Source organism: Ceratotherium simum, chromosome 13 (genome assembly GCF_057802395.1).
Source record: "Ceratotherium simum simum isolate JZ-2026a chromosome 13, ASM5780239v1, whole genome shotgun sequence".
Classification (NCBI taxonomy): domain Eukaryota; kingdom Metazoa; phylum Chordata; class Mammalia; order Perissodactyla; family Rhinocerotidae; genus Ceratotherium; species Ceratotherium simum.
Genome location: NC_141912.1, coordinates 36,338,215 through 36,345,330, shown reverse-complemented (window position 1 = coordinate 36,345,330; position 7,116 = coordinate 36,338,215).

Genomic DNA, 7,116 nt, shown 5'->3' with positions numbered 1-7,116 from the left:
GCGGCGCCGCCGCCGCCAGCCCAGAGCGACTCCGAGATCGCGCGCTGCCCGCCCACCAGGCTCGCGGCGGCGGGGGCGCGCGTGGTGAGCGCAGGGGCGCGCGCGGCGAAGGGCGGGGCGCGCGGCGAAGGGCGGGCGAGCTCCGCGCACTCTCCCTCAGCCCCGCCGTTGCCTCTCTGGGGAGGAGATCTGAAAGGCTTCGCCGCGGAGCTGCGTGAGGTTCACACTCCGGCAGTCGCCTTGAAGCATCGAGAAAGGCAGCGTGTTTGTAATTTTTTGCAGGAATTCGCTAGATAACTGCGCAGCTCGTGATCCTCTTCTCGTCATTTCCCTCACACATGAACTGATTATTTGTTGAGCACCAGTTAACTCGACGCCAGGAATCAGGCTGGGGGGTGAAAAGTAGTCTCAAGAACCCCACAGGTCCATAGAACCACTGCGGTCTGCTGCTTCGTGCTCAAGAACTGAGCGGGCGGCGCCTCGTCATCCTCTTTGTGCCCCTCTTAATCTCTACCCGGCTTACCAATGGGCAAATGTTTACTCAACACCTAAGAGGTGCACCCCCTCCCAAATGTGGGGGGCAGAAGAAAGTGAGACAGTGATTGTTAAAATTACCAAGGACACTACAGATCAACTTCTTCGTTTTACAAATAAGGAAACAAGTCTAGAGAAATCATTGAAAGAGCTTGCCAAGGTCACAACTACTTAGTGAGACTCGGGACTAGAACCCAAGTGTTCTGACTCTCAAGTCTAGTGCTATTTCTACTCTATTTCGTCCATACATTTAAAAATGTAACCCAGGGGCCGGCCTCGTGGTGTTGTGGTTAAGTGCGTGCGCTCCGCTGCTGGTGGCCGGGGTACAGATCGTGGGTGCTCACCGATGCACCCCTTGTCAGGCCATGCTGTGGCGGCGTCCCATATAAAGTAGAGGAAGAGGGCCGGCTCCGTGGCTTAGCGGTTAAGTGCGCGCGCTCTGATGCTGGCGGCCCGGGTTCGGATCCCGGGAGCGCCCCGAGGCACCACTTCTCCGTCCAACGTGAGGCCGAGTCCCACGTACAGCAACTAGAAGGATGTGAACCTATGACATACAGCTATCTACTGGGGCTTTGGGGGGAAAAAACTGAATAAATAAAATCTTTAAAGTAGAGGAAGATAGGCACAGATGTTAGTCCAGGGCCAGTCATCCTCAGCAAAAAAAAAAAAAAAAAAAGAGGAGGATTGGCATGGATGTTAGCTCAGGACTGATCTTCCACACACACACACACACACACACACAAATGTAACCCATATGCCAGGGACATCTGTACACCTAATAGTGAAGGTGGCAGTCTTCTGGTCTTAAAACTTCAAGCAAAAACCTGAGCAAAATACTCTCTGAGACAGCCTTATAGGAAATGTGCCACCAGTTAATTTTAAAATTATTCAGTCTTGTGAATAGATAATACATGCACATAATATAAAAATCAAGGTAAGTTTCCCTCCCTCCCCTGTCCCTGAGCCATTCAATTCCCTTCCCCAAAACAATTGTTAGCTGATTCTAGAGACAGTCTAAGCATGGTCAACCGTATAAATTTTAAAATAAATAATCAACAGACTTCATGCATTCCTATGCCTATCTCTTAGTCATTGTAAGTTCCATTTTTCTCAGAGGTCCCCCTAAAATTACCTTTTTAAAAGGGAAGCAAATTATCCTCAGCCTGGGTGCTCTGCTACCAAATCCCCTCCAGCAGAACTGCATAGTCTATCATTATTTGTCCCTTTACCCACCTCTCACCAGAAGACATACCAGGGACCAACAGATTCTATGGAAGAAATTTCTTGCCAGGATTATTGACCATTATGACCATTATTGCTTCCCCCCTGCAGCTGTCAGCTGCAGGGGCCTCAGGGCATTTCTTGCATTTCATGCTTACTTTTCCTGGAGCACTCCAGCAGCTGATTGGATTTGTCACATCAGTTACGTAAAACAAAACCTGCCTCATGCTCAGAGACTCAGCATCCTCATTGAACAATTCCTCATGCCTGGTGAATGAGTTATTTTTGTTGAAAGCAAAAAGTCAAGCTTTAAAAAAATATGGCCTTGGCCGGCTCCGTGGCTTAGCGGTTAAGTGCGCGCGCTCTGATGCTGGCGGCCCGGGTTCGGATCCCGGGCGCGCCCCAAGGCACCACTTCTCCGTCCAGCGCGAGGCCGAGTCCCACGTACAGCAACTAGAAGGATGTGAACCTGTGACGTACAACTATCTGCTGGGGCTTTGGGGGGAAAAAATGAATAAATAAAATCTTTAAAAAAATATGGCCTCTAGGGACCATGGAATAGGAGAGTTCATACTCACCAACAGTATTACTGCATTTATCTTTCCCTGCAATGCTAAGAATGCAAGGCATATAAAAACAAAAGGGATTTGGGGCCAATCCATACATTTTTTTAAGTAAAACATTTTATTTTGAGATGACTGTAGATTAACATTCAGTTATAAGAAATAATACAAAGAGACCCCTGTGCCTTTTACCTAATTCCTCCCAATGGTAACATCTTGCAAAACTTTAGTACCATATTACAACCAGGATATTGACATCGATACACTCAGTATACAGAACATTTCTTCCTTTCTGATATAATGCCTTTTTTCCTTTTCTTGCCTCATTGAGCTGGCTACAACTCCTGACACTTTAATACCACTAGTGAGAGCAGACATCCTTTCTTTGTTCCCAGTTTTAGGAGGAAAGCATTCAGTCTTTCACCATTAAGTATAATGTTAATTGTAGATTTTTTGTGGATGCTCTTTATCAAGTTGAGGAAGTTCTATATTCCTATATTTCTGAGAGTTTTTATCAAGAATAAATGTTTAATTTTTTCAAATGCTTTTTCTGCACTGAATGCTATGTTCATGTGATTTTTCTTTAGCCTGTTAACATAGTGGATTACACTGACTGATCTTCAAATACTGAACTAGCCTGCATCCCTGGAATAAACCTCACTTGGACATGGTGTATAATTAGTTTCATATATTGCTGAATTCTATTTGTTAATATTTGGTTAAGAATTTGTGCATATTTCTTTGATGGCTAATGATATTGAGCATCTTTTCATGTGCTTATGGACCATTTGTATATCCTCTTTGCAGAAATGTCTATTCAGATGCCTTGTCCATTCTTAAATTGGGTTGTCTTTTTATTTTTATTTTTTGTGTGTGAGGAAGATCACCCCTGAGCTAACATCCATGCTAATCCTCCTCTTTTTGCTGAGGAAGACCGGCTCTGAGCTAACATTTATTGCCAATCCTCCTCCTTTCCCCCCCTCCAAAGCCCCAGTAGATAGTTGTATGTCATAGTTGCACATACTTCTAGTTGCTGTACGTGGGAGGCGGCCTCAGCATGGCCAGAGAAGCGGTGCGTCGGTGTGCGCCCAGGATCCGAACCCGGGCCACCAGTAGCGGACCTCGAGCACTTAACTGCTAAGCCACCGGGCTGGCCCATATCTTTTTATTATTGAGTTGTAATAGTTCTTTTTATATTCTAGATACAAGTCCCTTATCAGATATATTATTTGCAAAAATTTTCTCCTATTCTGTGAATTGTCCTGTGAAGCACAAAATTTCTTAATTTTGGTGATATCCAGTTTACCTTTTTCTTCTTTTGTTGCTGTGCTTTTGGTGTTATAGCTAAGAAATCATTGCCTGATTCAAGGTCATGAAGATTTACATCTGTGTCTTCTTCCAAAAGTTGTATAATTTTAGCTCTTACATTTAGGAATTTGCTCCATTTTGAGTTAATTTTTGTATATGGTGTGATGAAGGAGACCAATTCACTATTTTCCATGTGGATATATAGTTGTCTTAGCATCATTTGTTGAAAAGAATATCCTTTCCCCATTGAATTGTCTTGGTGAAAATCAACTGCTGATAAAAGGGTCTATTTCTGAACTCTCAATTCTATTCCATTCATCTATATGTCTATCCTTATGCCAGCAACACAGTGTCTTGATTAGTTTTGTAATGTTTTAAAATAAGCAATCTATAGTTTTTTTGAATGTATAGCTTATATTTGTGGTTTTTATTTGTATAGTGATTAGTTGTTGCTCTAGTTATTACATTATTTATGCATACCTTATCACAGTCTACTGGTATTGCCATTTACCAGTTTGAGTGAAATACAGAAACCTTACCTCCCTTTATATCCTTTTTCTATCCTGTAGGTATAATTGTCTTAAATATTTCCTCTACATACATTTAGAGCTACATTGATCAGTGTTATGATTTTTGCTTCAATCATCAAACATAATTTAGAAAACTCAGGAAAAGTGAAGTCTATTTTACTTACCCATATTTTTGCTTACTGTATTTGTTCATTCTTCCTAATGTTATGAGATTGATTCACTTATTATTTCCTTTCTGTTTAAAGAACTTATTAGCCATTCTTTTAGGGTAGGTCTGCTGGCGATAAATTTGCTTAGTTTTCCTTTATTAGAGATCCTCTTCATTTCCCACTCATTCCTGAAGTATATTTCCACAGGACATAGGATTCTGGGCTGCTAGTTCTTTTCTTTGAGCACTTGAAAACTGTTCTGCCACTTCCTTCTAGGCCCATGGTTTCTGAGGAGAAATCGGCTGTCCTTCAAATTGCTTTCCCCAAAACGTAAAGCATCATTTTTCTCTCTGGTTATTTTCAAATTTTTTCTGTGACGTCTTGGTGTGGATTTCTTTGCATTATCCTGATTGAGGTTTGCTCAGCTTCTTGAATACGTAGGTTTATGTCTCTTGCAAATTTGGGAAGTTTTCAACCATTATTTGTTCCAGTATGTTTTTTGGCTCTTTCCATTTCTTCCTCTCCTGGGACTCTGACAACATAAATTTTATTTTTATTTTTATTTTTTTTTAAGATTTTATTTATTTTATTTTTTCCCTCCAAAGCCCCAGTAGATAGTTGTATGTCATAGCTGCACATCCTTCTAGTTGCTGTATGTGGGACTCGGCCTCAGGATGGACGGAGAAGTGGTGCCTCGATGCGCACCCGGGATCCGAACCCGGGCCACCAGCATTGCAGCGCGCGCACTTAACCACCAAGCCACAGGGCCGGCCCATGACAACATAAATTTTAGATCTTTTGTTATCGTCCCACAGGTCCCTGAAGCTTTGTTCATTTTTTTTTTTTTCTATGTCTATTTTTTCCCTGTTGTTCAGATTGGGTATTTTTACTGTTCTATCTTCAAGTTCACTAATTATTTCCTGTTATGGATTGTTTGCTGTTGAGCCCATCCACTGAATTTTTTACTTATTTCACTTTTGGGTTCCAAAATTTCCATTTGGTTCTTCTTTATATCTTCTATTTCTTTGCTGAGACTTTCTGTCTTCTCTTTGTTTCAAGCATGTTCATAATTACTCACTGAAGCATTTTTATGATGGCTGCTCTAAAATCTCTGTCAAATAATTCTTGCATCTCTGTCATCTTGGTGTTGACATTTATTGATTGTCCTTTTAAATTCAGTTTGAGATCTTACTGGTTCTAGGTATGAGGAGTGATTTTAGATTGAAACCTGGACGTTTCAATCTATGTTCTGAGACTCTGGATCTTATTAAAACCTTCCATTTTGCTGGCTTTTTCTCATAATGGTGTGGCAGGGGAAGGGGGAGGTGCCCTCTTGTTACTGTCAGGTAGAGACAGAAGTCCAGGTTGCCCGATTAGCCCCCTTGGACTCTCAAGGGAAGGGTTCCTCATTACTGCTGGACTAAGGTGGGAATTCCAGCTCTCCAGTAGGCCTCAACTAATACTTCCCTAGCTGGGAGTGGCAGAGCGCCTTGTTATGGCTCCCCAGAAGGCCTCCACTGACATGGAGGTGGGGTATAGCCTCATCACCACTGGGCAGTGGTGAAAGTCCTTAAAGTCCTGACTAAGCCTCTCCTGATACTACCTCAGTCAGAAGCAGGCAATGCCTTATACTGCCAGATGAGGATGATAATCCCAGCTCTTCTCTGATAGCACCCCAGAAGTTTGGGGAACTTCATTACAGCCTCACAAGGGTGGAAACCTAAGCTCCCCACTTGGTCTTTGTGGCATGGGTTGGGGAGGGCCACAGTTTTATTCTGTGGTGTTTGAGTGGTTATTGTCTGAAAGTTTTCTGTCTTGCTAAGCTGCCTCTTTTCTGGTCCTTTGGCCAAAGAGAACAGGCTTTTCATGGGGTATTTTCTTGTCTGTGGCCCATTGGTGTTTCTTGGTTGCCAGCTTCTTCAGCTCCAAGTCTGGGATATATGAGGCAAAAAGAAAATCCAGAGAACTCATTATGTTGTTTCTTGGGTCCCAAGTTCCTTAGCAGGTCTGCCTTCTTCTCTTCACCTTTCAGGGTCTTCTTATGCTTGACACACATATATATGTATATATATATTTATTCATTCCAGGGTTTTAGTTGTACTTAGTGGCAGGAACAGGGAAAAGTACATCTACTCCATCTTTCTGGAAGGAGAAGTCCATACATTATTTTTAAAACTTTTTACTTGGAAATAATAATAGATTCACAGAAAATTGTGAAGATAATAGAGAAGTCCAGTGAACCCTTCACCCACTTCTCTGCAACGGTTACATCTTACATAACTATAGTACAATAGAAAACCCAGGAAATTGATATTGGTATGTGTGTGTATAATTCTGTCCTTTTATCACGTGTAGACTTGTGTAACTACTACCACAACCAAGATACAGAACTATTTCATCACCACAAAGATCTCCCTCATGTTACCCCTTTATAGTCATTTCCTGCTCCCCCCACCCCAACACCATTCCTCTGGCAACTAATTTGTTCATCTTAATAATTTTGTCATTTATATAGATGGAATCATGCCATGTTTGACTTTTTCAGAGTGGCTTTTTTCACAGCACGCTGCCCTTGAGATCCATCCAAGCTGTTGTATCAATAGTTCATTCTTTTTCGTTGCTGAGTCATATCTACCATGCATACATTTTTAAAACACCTAGCTGATCCCTTTATTTTAGACCCAGGAGCTTCCCTCACCTGCTTGGCAGGATGGCCACATCTCTTAATTTATAACTAAACATTCATTTGTATATACTGTGCTATGTATGGAACAAAAGAGGACATACACAATGCCCAAAGAAAGATAAGAC